The 23,502-nt window shown below is 41.5% G+C and overlaps 1 protein-coding gene and 1 long non-coding RNA gene across 2 annotated transcripts in view; one reads left to right on the forward strand and one right to left on the reverse strand.

The window, feature by feature from the left end:
• Positions 1–15,322, forward strand: part of LOC127534728 (uncharacterized) — a 110,160-nt gene extending 94,838 nt beyond the window's left edge. Inside the window, exon 2 of the mRNA XM_051950712.1 lies at positions 15,014–15,322. The gene's annotated coding sequence lies outside the window, so the exon portion shown is untranslated. The remainder of the gene's footprint in view (positions 1–15,013) is intronic.
• A 4,425-nt stretch (positions 15,323–19,747) lies between these two features.
• On the reverse strand, positions 19,748–21,272 carry LOC127534736 (uncharacterized). Its single transcript, XR_007943104.1, has 3 exons — positions 21,082–21,272; positions 20,802–20,943; positions 19,748–19,886 (listed from the first exon to the last, which is right to left on the reverse strand). It is a non-coding gene; the product is annotated as an uncharacterized LOC127534736 (long non-coding RNA).
• Between the last annotated feature and the right edge of the window lie 2,230 nt (positions 21,273–23,502).

Here is a 23,502-nt window from a genome sequence, read left to right on the forward strand (position 1 = left end):
TCCCTAAAAGATTTGTACCATTCACCAGGAAACCCATTGGTACCTGGCGATTTTCCTGCTTTCAGACCAGAGATTTATCAATTTCCTCAGTAGTTATTTATTTTGTGAGGTCATCATTATGAACTTTTCCAATAGAAGGTAGATCTAACTGATTTAAGAGCTGTTCCACTGTATGTTTTTCTACTCTATCTGGCTGTGTGTACAGGGATTCATAATATGTCTCAAATGCTTTTTGAATGCCATCTCGTCTGCAGGTTGTTTTATTAGAATTAGGATCTCTTATTTCATGAATAGTATTTTCAGCTTGTTGTTTGCCTAGTCTCCATGCTAATAGTTCTGTTGCTTTTGAACCTGTCTCGTAATATTTTTGCCTTGCAAACCTGAGCTTTTTCTCTAACTCTTCGCTATGAATTTTATCTATTTCCTGCTTAATTGGTCTCATCTGTTGCAGTATGAGGGGAGTTTTCTGCACACCTTTCCACATATCGGCAACAATATTTCTCCAGAAACTTCACAGAATACCAAGTTCATGTGCCAAAATCACAACACACCTTTTTTGACCACTTTGCTCTACAATTTCAAATCGATTAGACTACATTCAGACTGCAGGGCTTAATGCTCAATTCCGGTTTTTTTTTTTTTTTTTTGCGAGTTTGTTCACATTTCCAATTAAATACAACTTGTATTTGATCTCCTGTGTGAACCTCACACGACCCAAAAGTGTCCTGCATGCACAGAAGAGGACACAACAACGACACGCAGAGAGCGTGTTCAGTATTTACGGAAGTAAACATGGACGCTAACAGCAGAGCATGTCTGACCATTTTAAAGTTTTTGTCCAGCCGGAGCCAGCATATTTTTAATTTAATCGTTTCAAGGAGAAGGGCAAGAAGGAAGAGAGCCAGGATTTGGGCCCTGGCGTTTTGTGTGGCAGTGACAGCAACGTCTGTCCAGAGAATTGTGTGAGTGCGGAGTCGCAGCCAGGAGTGGTGGGATAGCGATGTCAGAGGCTTCACAGATGCGGACTTCATTCACAATTTTCAAATAAGGGCGACCTTTGCCTACATATGTGAGCGCCTCTTTTTAACACTGTCACGGCAAGACACGCGTCTTCGGCAACCCATATCGGTGAGCAAACGTGTTGGTGTTGGGCTGTATTGGCTGGCAACAGGTGCTTATTACCGCACGATAGCCAACCTCTTTGGCATAGCCAAATCCACTGTCTGCTCCATAGTCCACGGGTTCTGCAGAGCAGTTCATGTTCTCATGCCTGAGTACATAAAACTACCACAGGGAGATGATCTGCAAGAGGTCATTGAAGGCTTCAGACAGAGATGGGGTTTTCTGCAGTGCGAAGGAGCAGTAGATGGGAGTCATATCCCCATCATTGCTCCAGAGGAGAACCACGCGGACTATTTTAACCGCAAAGGGTGGCACTCGGTGATCCTGCAGGGTGTCGTGGATCATCGGTTCTGGTAAGAAATACTGATATTTGACCATTCTAAAAATCTAAATTTCATTTAAAATGACTGTGGTTCATTAAATATTTACTTTGCTTTTTCACCATTTTGGTCTAGCCATACATCTACTAGAAAGCTACCCTGTGAAACTAGAATAAATCTACCATTATATATTCACCAATTAAGCACTGTCTTCCAACAGCTTCACCAACATTTATGCTGGATGGCCAGGAAGCGTCCACGACGCCACGCAGAGAGCGGAGGGCTTTTTCCACCAGTGAGTGTTTAACATTCAAGTAATAGTGATGTAAGATTTTCACATTCTGTCTTATTTACTTTGCTTTTGTGTGCTTTAAAATCTTAAGGACACTGAAGAAACTAGAAAAGCACTCGGAGAGTGTGTGTGTGTAAAAAGTCATGGACGGATTTTCACCAAATTTTTACAGGATGTCCGGAAGAGTAAGAATCGATTAGATTTTGGAGGTGATCCAAATCACCGTCTGGATCCAGGAATTTTTTGAAGGACAATTGAGAGATGGCCGCCAGTTGGACTAGACAAACAAACTCCGGTGATTACATAACCTCCTGGTGGAGGTAATAATGGGTGTTCAAGTGCCAATCATGCTGCTTGGTGACCCTGCTTATCCCCTCCGAAGCTGGTTGTTAAAAGGATATTCAGACACAGGAACACTGACAATGGAGCAAAGGCACTTCAATGAGCGCCACAACAGAGCCAGGATGACCGTGGAGTGTGCATTCGGCCACCTGAAGGGTCGGTGGAGGTGCCTTGGTAAACGCCTGGATGTTGACATCCCCACCATCATAAGTGCATGTTGCACACTCCACAACATGTGTGAAATGCATGGTGAGGCCTATGAAGAATCTGGTGAAGCTGTTCCTCGTGTTGAGAGATGTGCTGAAGGAGGGGCCTTAGCAGATGTGCAGCCAACAAGAATCAGAGAAGCACTGACTCAACTTTTTAAATAGCCAGTGTTGAACCACAAAAAAGCTTTTACCCTCTTACCCTGCCTCCCACCTAATCTCAGCTGGGATGCCTTAATTTCCCATGTGTTGGGGTCAATGTTGCAAGCCTTCATGCCTCGTTTGCAGACATCTTTGAAGCGCAAGTGAGGACGTCCTTTGTTCTTTTTGCCTTTGGCCAGTTCTCCATACAGTAGGTCTTTGGGTATCCTGCCATCGTCCATTCTACGTACATGTCCAAGCCATCTGAGGCGGTGCTGGCGCAAGAGTGTGAACATGGATGGGATACCAGCTTGGGAGACAGCGTTGTTTGTGACACGATCTTGCCAGGTGATTCCAAGGATACGTCGTAGGCAGTGCATGTGGAAGGAGTTCAGTCTCTTTTCTTGGACAGAATAAGTGGTCCATGACTCGCTCCCATACAACAGGGTGGAAAGGATGCAAGCGTGGTAAACGTTGATCTTTGTCGATGACTTGAGAAGCTTGTTTTCCCAGACTCTTAGTTAGCTTGGCTAGAGTAGTTGAGGCTTTTCTGATGCATTTTCTGATTTCCGTGTCCAGTGAGAGGTTGTCAGTCATGGTAGATCCCAGGTATTGGAACTGGTGGACCACTTCCAGACTTTGACCATGAAGTTTGATGTCTGGTGGTTCGATTGTGCCTTGTCCCATTACTTGGGTCTTTTACTGGCGGATTGTAAGGTTGAAGAGATCACACGTATAAGAGAATCTGTCCATTAGGCGTTGAAGCTCTTCCTGTGTATGGGAAGCAATGGCTGCATCGTCTACAAAGAGCAACTCATGGATTAGAACTGTTCTCATCTTTGTCTTACAGCGCAGTCTAGAGATGTTGAATAGGCTTCCATCTGACCTTGTGTGAAGGTAGATGCCATTGGATGAGATATTAAAAGCATGCTTGAAGAGTAGTGCAAAAAATATGCCGAAGAGTGTAGGCGCCAGGACACAGACTTGTTTTACTCCACCCTTCACTCCAAACTCTGCAGAGATGTCACCATCAAACTGTACGGTTGACATCATACCATCATGGAAGGACCTCACGAGGGAAAGAAGCTTTGGTGGGCATCCAATGAGAGGCAGCATCTCGAAGAGGCCGTCCCTACTAACAAAGTCGAAGGCCTTCGTCAGGTCAATGAAAGCCATGTAGAGTTCCTGATGCTGTTCCCTGCACTTTTCTTGTAGCTGGCGTACAGAGAATATCATATCTATAGTTGATCTCTTTGGTCGAAAACTGCACTGTGACTCGGGATAAACTCTTTCAGCGAGTAGTTGCAGTCTCTTCAGTATGATACGGGCAAACAATTTCGCTGTTATACTGAGAAGGAAGATACCGCGATAATTGTTACAGTCACTACGGTCCCCTTTGTTCTTATATAGGGTCACAATGTTAGCATCATGCATATCTTGGGGAACAACCCCTTCTTCCCAGCACTGCAGGAGCAAGTTATACAGAGGCTTTAGTAAGCATGATTTGCCAGATTTGATTACCTCTGCTGGTATTGAGTCTTTATCTGTCACTTTAGCAGATGGGAGTCTCTCTATGGCCTTTTCAAGTTCTTCCAGGGAAGGAGGATCATCTAGCTCTGGCATCATGGGAAGGCGTTCAATGGCATCGAGGGCAGCTTGACTGACTATGTTGTCTGTGGAGTACAGCTCTGCATAATGCTCTACCCATAATTCGAGCTGTTTGGACTTGTTGGTGATTGCTTCCCCTGACTTGGACTTGATTGGGGCAATCTTCTGGATGCTGGGTCCGACTGCTTTCTTAATGCCATCATACAATCCTTGTGCATTACCAGTATCAGCAGCTTGTTGGATACTCCTGCAAAGATTGCTCCAGTACTCATTAGCACACTTCCTGGCACTGACTTTAACTTTGATTCTTGCTGACCGAAGCTTTGCTAAAGTAGATTGAGTTGGATGTTGCTTGTAGGCTAGTAGGGCAGTACGTTTTGCCTGAATCAGAGGGTCCATAGTGTCAGCATACTCAATGAACCAATCACTTGTTTGTTTATTATTCTTACTCCCAAAGCAAGAAATAGCCGCAGAGTGAGTGGTGTCCTTCAGCTTTGTCCACTGTTCAGATGCTGGGAGGTCTGCACCACATTTAAATGTTGAATTAAAATTCTCTTCAAAGGCTTTGATTTTGTCTAGGTGTCTTGTCTCGCTGACATCGATTTTTGGATTTGCCAGGTTGTTTAGTGTGGTACAACCTTTTGGGATAAATTTTTACTTGACGGCACACAAGCGAGTGGTCTGTGTTACAATCAGCGCTGTGGTAGGTGCGAGTTATCTTGAAGTTTGGCAGGAATGGGTGCCTTGTAAGAACTAGGTCCAGCTGGTGCCAATGCTTCGAACGAGGATGTCTCCAGGACACTCTGTGACATGGTTTTGAGTTGAAAAAGGTGTTTGATACAGAGGTCATGGTGTGTGTGCACAGCTTCAAAAGCCTCTGTCCATTGTCGTTGCACTTTCCTATGCCAAAGTGACCCAGGCTATTTGGCCATGCTTCGTAGTCGCTACCTACGCGGGCATTAAAGTCCCTGAGAATAATAAGCTGGGGCCTCATTTATAAAACATTGCGTAGGATCCATACTAAAGTTTGCGTACGCCGATAATACGAAAAGGGCGTATGCCCCTCGCCCCTGATTTATAAAACTTTGCGTAAGCACAGCTGCATGCAATTTCTTGATAAATCACACACCAGCTGGAAGATTGCACAGGTGGATCCACCTCACATTCCGCCCACAACACACCCACATTTTACCATGAATGGTCAATGCAAAGTAACTCATGAATGTATCTGTATATAAATAAGCTGCTGATCCACGGCATTTTACGCAGCGCCGGCCGGCAGTCTTCACTGCTGTGTCAGGATGAATGAATCATGTGTTGACCCAGGCCACCCTGCCACTAAATTTGTTATGATCATGTCCGATGTACAAATAATTTGCACACTGATTGAATGTGCATTTTTTCGGTTCACATAGAGAAATTCATTTTCACTCGGGAGTTGTGGTGTGAAGCATGTGTGCCTGCGTGCCTGTACAGGCTGATTAATGGTTGGACGCTCATCCCATTCGGCCGCATATGGATAAAATAAACAAAATTCTTTACTTTTTTTTTTTTTGCCTTTTTACTGTGATGGTTGCAGTGAAGAGTGACAGGAAATGGGGAGAAGAGTAGGGGGAAGACATGCATAAAAGTGCCGCAGGCAGGAATTGAACCCGAGCCACTGCGTCGGAGACCACCCCTACAAATGGATGAGCCATACAGGCGCCGGGAGATCAGTAAACAAAATTATTTAATAAAGATCACCGCACCGGCCCCAGATACCGGCCCTTCGGTCAAACGACCGAATGAAATAACGTTCAATCCGCTCCTGTTAATATATGAACATAGTTCTGCAAATACAGTCGGCAGCCGAATGGCGCACTATAGGAACATCTACAACAATGAGGGTTTATGATTATCAGGCTCTACAAGTCTAATATGTGATAACAATAAAGGTTTGAGATCAATCTGGTTTCAATTCGCCACTTCATCCTCTGGCACTGCCGTTCCCTCTGTCTCCAAAATGTGCTTAAGCAAGCATCAAAGTTGGCGCACCGGTGCGCACATTCTCACGCCAAGTTTTTTTAGAAATCACAACAAACACAGCGTACGCCACTTTCTACGCAAAGTTTGTGATTTACGCCCTGTTTTGTGCGTAAAGCATCAAGAATCAAGGTTGGTGCACCGGTGCGCACATTCTCACGCCAAGTTTGTTTTTATAAATCACAACCTTTGCTTAGAAAGTGGCGTACGCCACTTTCTAGCCCTGTTTTGTGCGTACGCAAGCTTTATAAATGAGGCCCCAGTTCTGGTCTTGGAAAGCCTTTGATGAGGGTCTCTAACTGACTGTACAAGGCATCTTTTGTGTCATCAGTAAGCACCCAAACCTGAATGCTGGTTTCTTGTTTCTTGGCATTGTATTCTTTGGTGCAGGATTGTTGGCCACTTGTCAGATTGTCTCCTGAGCCCTACGCACCCTGTAAGGCAGGCGGCCAATGGAGGGACAGCACCTAACTGGCTGAGGGCTGCTCAGCTTGAGGCGGGCGGTAGCTGTCCAATGAAGTTGAATAACCTCTCCCACCGTCGGGAAAGGCCTCTGGCGCCTTGCTCTATGCCAATCAAGCTGTGGCTTAGAACCGGTGACTGCCATTCCCCGTGTTGATTCTACACCAAGATGTAGAGATGTAGCTGAAGTTACCTCTCCAGTGCACAAAGCCTGGGCAATTTTATGGAGAGACTGAGTTGCCCGGACAGCAGAATCCCCCTCTCGGTCTCACTAGCAGGTTCCAGAGGAATTTCAAGCCAGTATGTCTGGGGCCAGTTTGACTGTTGCAGTTACCAGATCAATAGTATAATATAGGTATGGACTGCCTAATGGGACTGCACTCCAAATTTTCTGTAGGGGTTGTCTCCCTTAGCCTTTGCAGATCCAACTGCGAACCGCAAGGCAACGGTGGTGCATGATGGCCGGTGGCTCAATTGAGCTCGTACGCCCTTTGACAGGTCTTGTTTTTCTTTTTCCTGCTGGGTGTCATGCCACCCTCCTCACCAGTATGGCCTGGTGGGGGAGCCGGTTTAGACACCAACCACCCGTCCATACGGCAGGTTGTACTGGGTTACAATGTTACCAGAAGCAGACTTGATGTCTGACCTGACTGAAAACCCTTAGAAAACGGCACGCAGTTTTCATCAGAACAGTTCAAACAGTTTGCAAAAGAGTACCAGTTCAGGCACATCATGAGTAGCCCCAGGTACCCCCGGGCTAACGGGGAGGCCAAGCGTGCTGTTCGCACCATCAAGGACTTGTAGAAAAAGGACAGTGACTTCAATAGGGCACTGCTGGTGTACAGAGCCACCCTGCTGAAACATGGGTTCTCACCAGCTCAGCTGCTAATGGGGAGAAACCTGCACACTTCTCTTCCCCAATTGCTTCTCATTGGCTGCCATAGTATCTAAAGAGAGCTAAGTTGTAGTAAGACCCAATCTAAAAGTGTCACGGGTACAGTTAAGCCCCCAATTTTTCATAGCCATGCCAAATTTTGTTAAAGTAAATTTGAAGAGTTAATTTGCAAAAAAAGGTAACTCTGTTTTATAAATGTTCCGAAAACTCACTTTTTATTGCTTACTTGAGATAATAATAACACTAATTTATTTTTTCTCTATTTTGTCATGTATTTTTCTACTGAGTCAAATCCACTCAACTTCAGTTTGATTGATATTATATCAAGTAAACAATAAAATAAAAAAAATTCAGAAAACTTATCAAAACGGAGTTATCTGTTTGTGCAAATGAACTCTTCATTTCTTCTGGCTGGAAATACCATAAACCAGTCATAAAAAAAACAGTAAGATGGAGAGTAAAACATACTAATAATACATTTTAACTATTCCTTTGTACATTTTTACTGAAACAGCAATGTCCAAAATCATTCAAAGAATTTCTCAGTAAATATTGCTATGAAGTGAGCCACATGTTCATCTTAAACAAGTAAAATATAAAAAATAGTACTCTGTGATTTTTTTTTTTTGAACTGCTGGTAGGTGTATTATATTATTCACTGACAGGACCAGGTTAGCTGTTTCCAGTCCTTCCTAGTTTTGAATCTGTCAGATACAGCACAGCACTGACTTGATTTTATCATGAAAATTTTGCCAAGAAAGGGAATAATTTCCCACATGTTGAAGAGAACAGAAGGTGAGTACACTGTCACTATGCTGAAAAACCTTGGCTAGTCAACCAGCCTGAGCGGGAATCGTTTGTGGAGTTTAGGGGAAAAGATGTCACCACCAGAAGTCAGGCAGTTTTTCCCCTCCTGCTCCTCCTCGGTCCTCCAAGCTAAACAGATGAGGTCAATTCATCTTCCCTGATGTTCCTGTGTGTCTCTCTCCACACTGAAACAGTCTGAAACAGTGGTGCTCATATTATGCTGAGCCCAAGCAGATCTGTATCTATATGTCTTCTAGTCTTCTCAGCAGGTTTTTAAAATACTAAATTTCTGATGATGAATGATCGTTAAAAATCAAAGAAATGAATGCTGATGCCACATAGACGTCTATGAGAGATGAGATTCAATCAGTGCAAAATGTTGACACAAGTGTCCTTTAGCAACATCTACTGGTTTTATTATGCTTGTCCTCATGAGTGCATGAGTGACCATTGCTGAATTTTAACTCTGATACTTTTAGGGTCCGAGCACCGACGGTGCCTTGGACCCTATTGAAACCCTGGGGTTTATTTATTATTAGGGTCCGAGCACCGAGGTGCCGAGGACAGGCGGTGCAAGGGCACCGACTGTCCAAGGCACCAACGGTGTCGAAGGACCCTATTGAAACCCTACGTTTTGGGTTTTTTTTTTTTTTTAGGGTCCGAGCACCGACGGTGCCGAGGACAGGCGGTGCAAGGGCACCGACTGTCCAAGGCACCAGCGGTGCCTAGGACCCTATTGAAACCTTAGGGTTTTTTATTTTTCCTTATTATTATTCTGCCAAAACAACTGCATTTTTGAGGGCCTAAACATGCTCAAAAAGTCATGAAAATTTGTACACACATCGGGACAGGTGAAAAATTTCATATTTTAAAGGAATTGTGGAGGTGTGTGGCAAACTGGCTCCAAAGCGCCCCCGACACTTTCCTACGGGCAGCATGTTTCACCTACAGATACCAAATTTGGTACACATATGCAGCACATCAGGCTGAACAAAAAAGTCAGTGGTGGCGATTTTCCAAACCCAACAGGAAGTCAGCTATTTCATTGAAGATTTTGACATTTGATAAAATGCTGTTGCTGTGGCAACGCATTGTTGTTGTGACAAACAAAGTAGTTTTTGACAGTCTTACAATGCTTAACAGCTCACCAAAATTACCACACACATCAGAGTCATCTCAAGGAATAACACTGTATGCATCTCTGCAGGGTATGTGCTATAGCGCCCCCTGCAGTATGTTTAATAAACAGCCCCTGCAGCACGTGTCACTTACATCCACAAAATTTGGGAGGCTTATAGAGCACATCAGGATGCCCCAAAAAGCCTCTTGGAGCCATCCCCTAAACCCAACAGGAAGTCCACCATTCTGAAATAAGTGCAAAAATTTTCTCTATTTTATTAATTTTTGAGAGCAAACTCCTCCTAGGGGTTAATTCCTACAGACCTCAAATTTTGCCAGGACATACAACACGATGTCATGATCAAAAGTAATTAAAAGATTCTTCCAGAGTCAAAAGGTGCTGACATAGCGACCTCCAGAATTTTGATGGTTCACCATGAAACATCAAGTGCTACCTAACTATCCTCTGCATGCTCCAATCGACCTCAGACCTCACATGATTAAACACAGTCCTGTCCTGATCATATCTATAGGCCAAAATACATTCACAGCATGTGCCATAGCGCCCCCTACAGCATTTTAAAAAATAGCCTCCACAGAAACTTTCACCTATGACTATGAAATTTTGCATGCATATGTAGCACGTCAGTGCAAACAAAAAAGTCTCTTGGAGTCATTCTCTAAACCCAAAAGGAAGTCGGTCATTTTGAATTAGATGTCAGATTTTTGGTGTTTTTGGTCTTTTTCAACAATTCGTTTCTCACAGGCAATACCTCCAAAATACCTCAAATTGGGACAATACGTACAAAATGCCCTCAGGTTTAATATTTGTGAAAATGGTTCACAAAACTCAAAGGGTGTGGCCATGGCCACCAACTGAACTTTAATGTTACGCCATGAAGCAGGACGTCTTGTGTAAATCCCCTGTACATACTGCAATCTGCCTCAAACTTTACATGTTTGATCAGAGTCCAGTCCTGATGAGTTTCATAGATGTGTGTGTGTGTGTGTGTGTGTGTGTGTGTGTGTGTGTGTGTGTGTGTGTGTGTGTGTGTGTGTGTGTAGAATTGGAGCTTCTACCAGTAGAGATTGCGACTGGAGTCTCTACAAGTAGAGACCGTGATCGCAATCTCTACCAGTAGAAACTCCAATCCGACCAGTAGAGATTTGTCAGGGCTAAGGTTAGACTTTTAAAGTTAGGGTCAGGGGTCAGATTTAAAGGTTAGGGTTAGTTAAGGTTAGGGTCAGGGGTCAGATTTAAAGTTCCATCTCTACCGGTAGAGATTACAATCGCAATCTCTACTGGTAGAAACTCCAATCGCAATCTCTACTGGTAGAAACTCCAATTCTACCAAATCGCAGTCTGTACCCTGACATATATATATATATATGCAGCCATGGCCATAAGTTTGGACACAAGTACCATGACGCTTGTGAATCTTAGAAAATACCACAAAATTGTCACTTACAATATAAATACCAGTCATAGCCATCAACCAAAATTAAATATATTTCATTTTGGTCATGTAAATGTCATGTAAATGCTTTATATTGCTTCATGTGTTTGCTCTATAAAACGGCTAGGACAGACACGGCATGGACTGTTTCAGGAGTAAGAGATATGAAACATTTATCCGAGAAAATAAAGAAACATGAGAGTAGGAGGGCACATATGGAGAACACCGTTAACCTAACGATGCTAGGCAAGGCTAACATCGCGACGCAGCTGAAGTGTAACACACAGTTACACACTGAACTATTCTGAAGTGGCCTCCAATGAGCCCTGATCTGATTTCTACTGAACATCTGTGGAAGGAGCTGACTCATACAGTCTGGAGAAGGACAGCCTTCACACTTGAGACAGCTGGAGCAGTTTGCTCACCAGGAGTCGACACGTGCAGAAGTCTCACTGAGAGTTACAGAAATCACCTGACTGCAGTGACTGGTTTAAAAGGTTGTGCAACAAAATATTAAGTTAAGGGTACCATCATTTTTGTCCAGGCCTGTTTCATATTCATGCAAAGTAATCTTCAACACCTGCAGGCGACGTCTGACATTACGGTGAGCGTATTGCGTCATTTCCTGTTTCAGCACTGTCGTGTTGTTAGCATGGCTTCTGCCTCTTCCTCTCCCTCTCCTGCTCAGTGTGCCACATGTTTAGTTATTCCTCTGCCTCCTTTAGTGATAACGATATGTGTAATAAGTGCAGCCTTTTTGTAGTTCTGGAGGCGAGGCTCTCCGAATTGGAATCGCGGCTCCGCACCATGGAAAATAACCCGCTAGCAGCTAGCCAGGCCCCCTTAGCTGGTGCGGACCGCAATAGCTTAGCTAGTGTAGCATCTGTTAGCCGTCTCTTAGCAGCGCCCGAACAGCCGGGTGGATGGGTGACAGTTCGTAGGAAAAACAGTCCTAAACTCAAGCCTGCTGTCCCAGCTCACCACAAACCGCTTCATGTTTCTAATCGTTTTTCCCCGCTCAGCGACACACCCGCTGAGAAACCAACTCTGATCATTGGCAGCTCCATAGTCAGAAACGTGAAGCTAGCGACACCAGCGACCATAATTAAATGCCTCCCAGGGGCCAGAGCGGGCGACATAGAAGCAAATTTGAAACTGCTGGCTAAAGATAATCGTAAATATAGTAAGATTGTTATTCACGTCGGCGGTAATGACACCCGGTTACGCCAATCGGAGGTCACCAAAATTAGCGTGGCATCGGTGTATACTTTCGCCAAAACCATGTCGGACTCCGTAGTTTTCTCTGGACCCTTGCCTGATCTGACCAGCGATGACATGTTTAGCCGCATGCCGTCGTTTCGCCGCTGGTTGTCTATGTGGTGTCCATCAAACGACGTGGGCCTAATAGATAATTGGAGCTCTTTTTGGGGAAAACCTGGTCTGATCTCGTTAAAGTACGGCGGCCCGCGGGCGGGCCGTTTTTTTATCGGTATACGCTTTTTTTTAAAATAGAAGGACACTGCAAACACGATTATACAAACACTATACACACATAGAAAGCTGAGATTCTCATGAATCCGCCGGTATAAACCACTTTCAGATGTGATTACCACAGCGGGTAATATAAACACATTTATCCAACAAACAACAAGTCATGTAAACGTGCACAGCTCACCTGTCGACGCAGTTTGGACGCTCGTTTCTGGTCATAAAAGAAGATAATCCACAAAAACCGGCCAGAACCCAAGATTAGCCATCCAGAGGAAACAATCCAGTATAATACTTTGGCCAAAACATGTCTCGAAATAGGTAAAAAATCCAGAAAACGATCGGCTCCGTGCGCGTGCACGCGGCGCGTGGTGGCGCTGTGCGTTTCATATTCACTGCATCTTTCTATTATAACTTTATCATACACGGTCCTATTTTCTTTGTTCGCGATTCAAAATGGATACTGGAGGCTTCTCGACCGCTTCAAACCGGACTTCAACCAATCAGGTGACTCGTTTCCGCCTACTTCGGCAATATAGCCAACCATGGCCGAGTCTGACAGATATCGATTACATCACTTGATTGACTTGTTTCTCAGCAAATCACGCCGGAGGAAACGTTAGATTGACAGGCCTGGTAGCCAATGAGCTTGCTGAATGGCTTGAATATAAATCCCGCCTCTGCCAGCGGCTTTATATGATATTTCATTCGTGAGCTCCGGGCTCCACCTGCTGTTTCTCTGTATTCCTCTCAATCTGTGTGTGTGATCGACACTGAAGCCTATCTGAAGTGATTTTTTGAGTTCTTTATGAGTTTTTGGAATGAAAATGAAGTGGAAAATGAAGTGAAAATGAATTTATACCATTCTGTAGAGAGTGTGCACAGTGTATAAAGAGTGTATCCAACATTGACAGGGGCGGAGCATATCAGTACAAATACATGTGTGAAACACTCATTTCTTGTAGTATTGCTCTGAAATTTTGACCTGAACTATGTAAGACCCCAGGCTTTTGCAATATTGTGTTTTCAAGCTGTTGCAGTGCTGCCACACTGATTTTCAGGTGTTTTATTAGGGAAAAAATGTAGGCGAGAAAAAAAATTCATCCTAATTCAGTGTGTGCCAACATGAAATACTCTGTGCCAGTAGCACCTAGAGTAATTCTGACTGCACTGGGTGAAAATTCAGGTTGTCAGCTTTCAAATGAGACCCCAACCATGCATGTACTCCAAACAGTTCAAGAACAGCATTCAATTTACTTTCTGTAAATCTCAGTAGAAATTTCGGGCGGAAATTGACCAAACCTTAAAGGGTTAGGAGAGACGGCATCCATCCCACTTTGGCTAGTAGAGCTCTCATTTCTAGGAATATGGCTGATTTTATTAGTACTCCTAAAGCATGACAACCCAGAGTTAAGACCAGGATGCAGAGCTGTAGTCTTACACACCTCTCTGCAGTTTCCTCACAGCTGTCACCCTCCAGTAATTCAGTTAACTTTATTGAGACTGTGTCTGTCCCCCGACCACCAAAATTCAATAAATTAAACAAATCAGAAATATACAAAAGAAATAGTAACCACAAAAATGTAATAAAAATTAATACCTCTATTTCAACGGAGCAAAGAAACAGGAAAATTAAATGTGGTCTGTTAAATATTAGATCTCTGTCGTCTAAATCTCTGCTAGTAAATGAGTTGATAACTGATCACCAGATTGATTTGTTCTGTTTGACTGAAACCTGGTTGCAGCAGGAAGAATTTGTTAGCCTAAACGAATCAACTCCCCCTAGTCATATTAACTGTCATATTCCTCGAATCACAGGCCGAGGAGGAGGAGTAGCAGCAATCTACCATTCTAGTTTAAAATTGAACCAGAGGCCTAAACCTGATTACAGCTCATTTGAAAATCTCACTCTTAGTCTCTCTCATCCAAATTTGAAAGCTCAGAAACCAGTTTTATTTGTTGTTATATATCGTCCTCCTGCTCCTTATTCTGAGTTTTTATCTCAATTCTCAGACTTTTTATCTGAATTAGTGCTCAGTTCAGACAAAGTTATAATTGTGGGTGACTTTAACATTCATGTTGACATAGACAGCGACAGCCTTACAACAGCTTTTAATTCATTATTAGACTCAATTGGGTTTTCTCAACATGTAAATAAACCAACTCATAGTTTTAATCACACTCTTGACCTTGTCCTGACTTATGGCATAGAAATTGAAGAGTTAACAGTATTTCCCCAGAACCCTCTTCTTTCTGACCATTTTATGATAACGTTTCAATTTAAAGTAAAGGATTGTTTAGCAGCTGAGAACAAATATCATTACAGTAGGCGTTTGTCTGACAATTCAGTATCTAAATTTAAGGAAGTAATACCCTCTCTGTTTACTTCAGCAACATTTACTGATAAATCAGAAGGCAAATATTATAATTTTACCCCCACAGAAGTGGATTATGTTAATAATGCTTCAGCCTCACTGCGTACAACTCTTGATAGTGTTGCACCTGTAAAAAAGAAAGTTATATCTCAGAGAAGACTTGCTCCTTGGTATAATTCCCAGCTGCGGACTTTAAAGCAGGCATCCCGAAAGCTGGAAAGAAAGTGGTATTCCACTAATTCAGAGGTAGTGTATGTGGCTTGGAAAAATAGTCTAGTAATCTATAAAAAAAGCTCTTCGTAATGCTAGGACAACTTATTATTCATCTTTAATAGAGGAGAACAAGAATAACCTTAGGTTTCTCTTTAGCACTGTAGCCAGGCTGACAAAGAGTCAGAGCTCCGTTGAACCTTGTATTCCTTTAGCTTTAACCAGTAACAACTTCATGAGCTTCTTTACACATAAAATAGTTCTGATTAGAGATAAAATTAATCTGGCCCTTCCTACAAATGTCACAGATGCTTTTGAATTGGCTGTTAGACCTGATGAATCTTTAGAATTCTTCACTCCTATATGTCTCTCTGAACTAATTTCAACAGTTTCTACATCCAAACCATCAACATGTCTTTTAGATCCTATCCCAACTAGACTCTTCAAGTAGATTTTACCTTTACCTTTAATTAATTCTTCAATGTTAGAACTGATTAATCTCTCTCTAGTAACAGGCTATGTACCACAGGCTTTTAAGGTTGCTGTCATCAAACCTTTGCTTAAAAAGCCCACTTTAGATCCAGATGTGTTAGCTAACTATAGACCAATATCCAACCTACCATTTATCTCTAAAATTCTGGGAAGAACAGTTGTAAATCAATTATGTGAACACTTACAAAGGAATAATTTGTTTGAAATGTTTCAGTCAGGCTTCAGAGTGCATCATAGCACAGAAACAGCTCTAGTGAAAGTTACCAATGACCTTCTCATAGCATCAGATAATGGACTAGTCTCTATACTTGTTTTGTTAGATCTTAGTGCAGCGTTTGACACAATCGACCACAAAATTTTATTACAGCGTCTAGAACATTCAATTGGCATTAAAGGGACAGCACTGGACTGGTTTAAATCCTACTGATCAGATAGGTTCCAGTTTGTGCATGTCAACAATAACTCTTCTGAGCATACTAAAGTTAATCATGGAGTTCCTCAGGGTTCTGTCTTAGGACCTATACTTTTCACATTATACATGCTTCCTTTAGGCAATATTATTAGGAAGCATTGTATTAACTTCCATTGTTATGTAGATGATACACAATTGTATTTATCTATGAAGCCAGATGAAACTGATCAGTTAGCTAGACTGCAAGATTGTCTTAAGGACATTAAAACCTGGATGACTTTTCACTTCCTACTGCTAAATTGAGACAAAACTGAAGTCATTGTATTTGGCCCCAAACATCTTAGAAACTCGCTTTCAAAGCAAATAGTTACTCTGGATGGCATCACATTGGCCTCCAGTACTACTGTGAGGAATCTTGGAGTTATTTTTGACCAGGACATGTCCTTTAACTCACACATAAAGCAAGTCTGTAGGACTTCCTTTTTTCACCTGCGTAATATTGTAAAAATCAGGAACATTCTGTCTCAGAGTGATGCAGAAAAATTAGTTCATGCTTTTGTTACTTCCAGGCTTGACTATTGCAATTCCTTATTATTGGGTTGTCCAAATAGCTCTGTCAAACATCTACAGTTGATCCAAAATGCTGCTGCGAGAGTACTGACAGGAGTTAGCAAAAGAGATCATATTTCCCCTATACTTGCTTCTCTTCACTGGCTTCCTGTTAAATCCAGAATAGAATTTAAAATCCTTCTTCTGACATATAAAGCTCTTAATAACCAATCTCCATCATATCTTAAAGATCTGATAGTACCTTATTATCCTAGTAGAACTCTTCGCTCTCAAACTGCAGGCTTACTTGTTGTTCCTAGAATTTCTAAAAGTAGAATGGGAGGCAGAGCCTTCAGTTATCAGGCGCCTCTCCTGTGGAACCTGCTCCCAGTTTGGGTTCAGGAGGCAGACACCCTCTCTATTTTTAAGACCAGTAGGCTATGGGCCGAAGCCAAAAAACGTGTTATTCATTGATCCCTGCCGCGTAAGTAGGAATATTTTTCACAGCAGACAGATAAAATTATTCTAAGTATATCAGTAGTTGTTTCCAACTTCAGTTCGTGCACATTAATGAAAGAGAGCAAGCAATAACTTTTAATTTTGAGCAGGCAAACGAAGGGGGCTACTTACGTCATCTCCATGACAACCAGGAAGAAGCCGCGGCAAAATATGCTAACGCCGGCTTCGGAAAGACTTAAAATAAACAGAATACGTTTTTCCTCCGAATGAGCTTACAAGCTAGACTACATGGTCCTAATCATTAATTCCTAACAGTGTTATGGTACACTTGCACGGCAAAATCAACGCTAATGTTTTCTCCTGGCGTTAAATATCCAACGTTCTTTGACGTTCTTTGTCGTATTTCACACTACATTATCTTTCCAATTCAACACAGCTGCCACGATTACAGTGTCAAATGAACAATATTTAAAGCCGTTTTTATTTAAATACCAGAATGTCCAAATAAAACATATATTGTCTGTTAAATTGTCTGTGTTATTTATATGCCACAACATTGAGGTGTAACTATGGGCATAATTGAATTACAAGAATAAAACTATGTACTAGATTGTTTTGGCTATTTTCAGTGATGATAAGTCTCTTACCATGGTCTCTACTGCTGTGGTCCGTCCCTTGGTCTGTCCTCTCACTTGACCTCTGCACTGTAGTTCCGCACACACACTTACACACACACTGTACCCCCAGAAGAGCATCTTACACTGTGACACACACCCCATGTGTTTGGCAGTATGTGGGAAGATGAAGTGCTGCATGCATTTAGTCTGTGACACAAAGTCTGCAGTAACACCTTTTTCACAGAAAAGCTGGGAGAAATTTGTCTATTGTGCCAAACAATGGGTTACCCTCAACACTGCAGAAACACTTATTGCTGAAAAAGCATTTTCAGCATTTAATATCAGCAATGAAGATGTCCCTGACGTGTCGACCAATGTGGGATACCACAGAGAATGCTACAGTGCCTTCACAAAGACCACATCTGAAGAGCAAACTGTAAGCAAGAGAAAACTGTCAGCCCAAGAAAATGAAGGTTTGTATCAAATCCATTATCTGCAAGTACGATGAACAAATATGTTAAAGATGTGACATACCAACTCATTGCAAGCCAATACAGTTTTGACAACATGACTTAGTTTTCTGTGAACATACTAAAAAAAGATACGTTTCTCCATCTGAGTGAATGGAACAGCCAAAATTGAAAATTAATCAGACAAGATCACAGTGATGCAATGATCACATTTGTTTTACATGTACTTGATTGTAGTGCACCACCACAGCAAAATAAAACTCGCCACAACATCAGAAGTATGTTTTTTATTTATTTACAATTGTTAGAAACAATGTGAATTTAGATCCTTTCCATTTATTGATCACTTGTAACTTACATTTTAGTGCCATTACAATGTTCAGAAGTACCGCTGCCAGATACCAGTGATGGTGCTGCATCCAAGGTTCGGGTTCTGCGCTCTTCAAGTGGCCCAGAACAACCCAAAAGGCCTCCACACCTCCTGCCTGTTGCATGCCTGCTATGCAAGGAGAACAGATATATCAACATCTGGCACAACAGAAAGAGGGTTAAGGAAAAACGCTGTCAGTGTCTAACATTTACAGCAGGTAAACAGGATTTATCTTTATGTGACCTTCTTATGTCAAGCAATATGCCTGATAAAAATATCAGCTATATCCCCTATTTATGACAATTTCTTTTTTTATTTTATGGATTAGTCATTTGTCTTTCTGAATACTTTACTATATACTCGGGTAAATACTAAAGAAAGACAAATGACTAAGTACTAATATTTACTAATAGTATTTACCTGAGTATAAACACCTTTTGTCACTGGCATTTCTTGCTGTTAAAAGAAAAATTTTGATGAACTGGAAAGTAAGAAAGCCAGGATGTTTTTGTCTAGATTCATGGCTTAATGATTTAGCTGATCTGCTAACGATGGAGCAGCAGCTGTCCCCCTGATGGGAAACTTGGAAATTTGTGGTCATATGTTCAGGAATATATTAAAGAAAGACATTACAATTAGCATCTCTTACCTTCTTGCTTTGCTTTTAATTTCTTTTTTATCTTTTTTTCTCCTATTTACATAGATAAAAGAAAAAAAATATGATTTAATGCACACCATCTGATGAATGTGTGCTTTGACAGCTAATTTACTGCTCCCTGACATCTTTGTTGTTTTATCTTTGTCATTTTTTGTTGTACGTAGTATTTGTACTGATCTGTTTGTGTATTTTTGTTTCAACTCCCTTATTTTCTTTTTGCTGTTGCTTGGCTGATTTATTTGTGTGAATTGACTTTTTTTCTTGTTATTTGTGTCTGTGTGTTGTGTTGTTTTAATCAAAAATGTAAATTAAAAAAAATATATTTACCTGAGTATAAGCTTTGTTTACCACAGCAGATCAACTCCTTCGTGCTGCTGAGGGGAAGAAGGATGAACACCTGTTGCTTCAAATCCGTGGAAGAGGCCATTTATCACCACAGTTGATTAGCAAATTACACACGAAACCTGAGAGGAACAAAGAGGTTTCTGAAGAGGCAAATCCGTATCAGGCAGGCTACAGACAGTGGTGGAAGAGCGCCTACTAGCAAACCGTGAAGTGTTGAGGCTTTCACGGCTAAATGACCTCTTTAAGGAAACTTTTAGAGATAAGGAAGGACTGGACATTTCGACTTTTAAAGCATTTAGCTTAAAATCAAGGCTTCGTAAGTCCCATCCATGTCTTAAATTCCTTAAAGCAGCCAGAAATGACTTTGTGTATGTAGAGGAGCTAACTGCTGAAGAGGTCATCCAGGATGAACTGGCACAGCCTTCATTAGACAGCAGTGACTCAGAGGAGGATGGCATGGAACCCAGTCATTTAGGCCATCAACAAGCATAGGTTGGTTTGACATTTCTTAATCTACATTGTCCTTACAATTATAGTTAAGTTGATGTTACACACCTTGCTTACCTGCATTTCACCATTATACCTGGTTGTGTAGTGACAGTCTCTGACTTCTCCACAGACAGACACCTGTACCATTCAGCCATGCTACTGAAAGAGATCACAGAGACCAAGTGTAAAGTGACTCCAAAAATGCCCTGGCCACCAACATCACAAGACCTTATGGACACTGCCTCCATCGTTGCCGGTGCAAAGCACTAAAATGTGTGCAGGGGAGATGCACATGCAAACAGCTCCAGCTACCATGCACAGACATGTGTGCATATATTGACTGCTCCAATTCTGCAGGACATGAAACATAAGAAGAGAAAAAAAGAGAGAGCAAGCTTCATGGGCATGCTTATGCCAAATTTGTGGCTTTCATAGCACTTTTTGTATAAAGTTCATCTTGTTCAAGTTATTTTTTTTTCTGGTGTCAGTTCATTTAATGTCCATATGATAACCTACGCTTGTATATCCTAGTCACTGATGCACAACAACTGAAGCTCTAACAAAACTACAAACTTCATCTCAAAAAAATAGAAATTAATTAAATATGCATCAATAGCAAAGCTGATCAGATCGGGAAATCTAACGTGTTGGACATCTAATTACTGCCACTTGTTATCTTAAACATCTGCAGCTGTTGTTCCTGGTGGATCTGGACATGCTACCTGCAGCGACGTTACGTTTCATTAAACATAAGCTTCGTTTGCACCCACTGCATAAACTTTTCATATTAAAAATATTACATGATAATCGAGTAATTAATAACATCTGACATTTTTCTCGTTTAAACGTGTTGGACATCTAGTTACTGCCGCTTGTTAGCTAAAACAACTGCAGCTGTTGTTCCTGGTGACTGGTGACATGCTACCTGCAGCGACGTTACGTTTTATTAAACATTAACATTAATTTCGGCATTACAATGTGCTGTCAATATGCTTCGTTTGCACCCATTGCATCAATTTCTCATAATAATCAAACGTTTCCACATGACAATAGAGTAATAATATAATATCTTACCTTTTCCTTCGTTTGCTCTCGTCCCTTAACCAGTTGTGTTAACGTTGTGTTATGGCTTTACCAGAAGTACGAGGAATCTGATTGGCCAACTGAAGTCCACGAAGTAGTAACAAGAGCTCTCATTGGTTTGTGGTTGCTGGAGCTAACAGCATATCCATTAGCTCGTGTGACGAATATATCAACGTTATTTATGAAAATGTGCAACTTTTGAGGTTGGAAACATTAACTTATATGTTATATGATAATTTATCTACACAATACTAAAAAATCTGAAAATTACCGGCAGGGGATCAATTGTTTCGTAAACGAAAGCAGATAGACGTACTCGGCCCATCGCCTACAGGCTTAAAACGTTCCTTTTTGACAAATCTTATAGTTGGGGCTGACTGGGTGACCCACAGGGGTTCGGCTTGTGTCTTCATTGCACAGCTGACTCCTTCTTGGACGTCCCTTCGTTCTGCCCCTAGTCATGCTGCTATAGGCCTAGGCTGCTGGGGGACTTTTCTTGACGCACTGAGCCCTTCTCTATCTACCTTTACATTTAATATGTATACCGTTATTGCAGTACATTCACTCTGTTTCCCCCTGTGCTATTTCTCCGAGTGTCCCTGGTCCCAGAGCTGGATGCTTCAGATCTGCAGTCGATGTTCCACCAGCTGGTCCGGTCTCCATCATGTCAACTGTGGGATGCTGCTGCTGACCTTCCTCCAGCCCTCTGCTTCCAACTCCCCTTTTCCACCAGTCAACTCTGCATTGCCTTCACTATACTGTTATGCTAACTTACATACTGTTTGAATTTTACTGCTAGTTATATATGGAGTATGTTTAATGTCAGAGCCGTACATCATAAGAGTAAACTATGAGTCAGTTTTCAATGTTGGCTTATACTTTGTCTGTGTCACATATCCTGTCATACATGTATCCAAATGTGTGTTGTGTTTTCCTTGCTTTCCCACCCCTCCCTCTTCTCCCATCCCTCCCCCTTGCCCTCCTCTGTCCTTCTCAACCCGCCCGGCCAGCAGGCAGATGGGTCCCCCCTATATAGAGCCGGGTTCTGCTCGAGGTTTCTTCCCTGTTAAAAGGGTGTTTTTCCTTGCCACTGTCGCCTTTGGGCTTGCTCTGGGGGTCAGGCATATGGGTTCTGTAAAGCGTCTTGAGACGATTTGACTGTAATTGACGCTATATAAATAAAATTGAATTGAATTAAAGAGTACTGTCTGTCTGTATACACACACACATTTATTCCCTTGACCAGATTTTTCTTTGTATAAAGTTGACTTTAGCACAACACATCATCCAGCAATGTATTGCACTGAGTAATTTTTGGATATTTTGTCTCAATAGTATGTGTTTGCTTATGTAATCTGCTCATCATTTTCTGGCTTGTTCACTGAAATGTTGAAATCAAAATTGTTGCAGATTGTATTTTTCTTTGTCTGCTAATTGAAAAATCACTTAATTGTTGCAGTTCTGATCAGTTAGTAACATTTAGTTTTTCATAAATTACTGTACAGTATTTTTCTGTTTTAGTATTAATTTCTTAATATACTTAACACTTAAATAATACTTGAGTCGTCAATTCAACACTAATGCACTGTTTCATGTGCTCAGCTGTATATATAATTTATTGCCAAAATTGTGGTTATGCAATATGTTGTTCATGGCTCATGCAAATAATGCCTCAAGTCATTAATATTGGCATTAAATAATTATTATTTCACAGAGCACTGATCTCCTGCCGTTTCTGTTCAGTTGTATTGGGATGGTTACTGAAACTGACTTGATATAGCACAGCCCCAACAAGAATATTTTTCACCAGCCGCCACTGATATATATATATATGTATAGCGACCAAAATTTTTCATCTACTTGCGCATGTGCAACCAGTAAATTTGTCGACTTTTTAAATTACTATTGAGTATTTTTTGTTGCTTACAAACTTCTGCTCCACACTGTAAATAGTAGTTCAGTGGTGAAATTCATATTACTTTACAAAACATATCTGCTCCAAAAAATCAATTTACATTTTATTTTGTGTTTCTGAAAGTTACAGATAAGTAATAAGTGTGAATATTTAACTAACTTAAAATTTTCTATCCTAAAATTGATTTTACTGAACTTCTCAAAAAATTGATTAAGCAAACTCAATTTTAGAGAGTTTACTAAAAGTAAAGCTTTCGGACACACCCACATCCTGCAGGACGAACGTGTCCAGGCATCATTCAGACACTGGCGCCTTCCAAAGGTTGACTTGGTCTTCACAGAGAAGCTACAGACATGTAAGTAACTGTTTTCATTGCTCAGAAATAGGTTTTAGCCGAATGAACATGAGGCTGTTGCAATATTAAATCCCGACTTTAATGCAGAAGCATGGCTTGTCTTGTTTTCCCACTATGTTAGCCAGTATTGTCGGACACAAGGTCAGTAATGTGGTGTAGTGAAAAACGGCTAGTATATTTCGTAGACAAATGAGGTTTCTACTGTATGTTATCCTCAAGCGTTGTCTTCATGATCGTCTTCTAATAGGATTATAATTATTTTCATTCTGTTACTGCTACTGTTATTTATTTTTTACTGCTACTGTAGAAATTCCAGCTAGCAGCTAGTTGTGCGCGGGGCTAATGCTAACATGCCAGCTAATCATTAGCAGCGCTTTTTGTAGTTCCTGTTCGATTCTGTACGGATGGCTATACAGATTCAA

Source organism: Acanthochromis polyacanthus, chromosome 7 (assembly GCF_021347895.1).
Source record: "Acanthochromis polyacanthus isolate Apoly-LR-REF ecotype Palm Island chromosome 7, KAUST_Apoly_ChrSc, whole genome shotgun sequence".
Taxonomy (NCBI): Eukaryota; Metazoa; Chordata; class Actinopteri; family Pomacentridae; genus Acanthochromis; species Acanthochromis polyacanthus.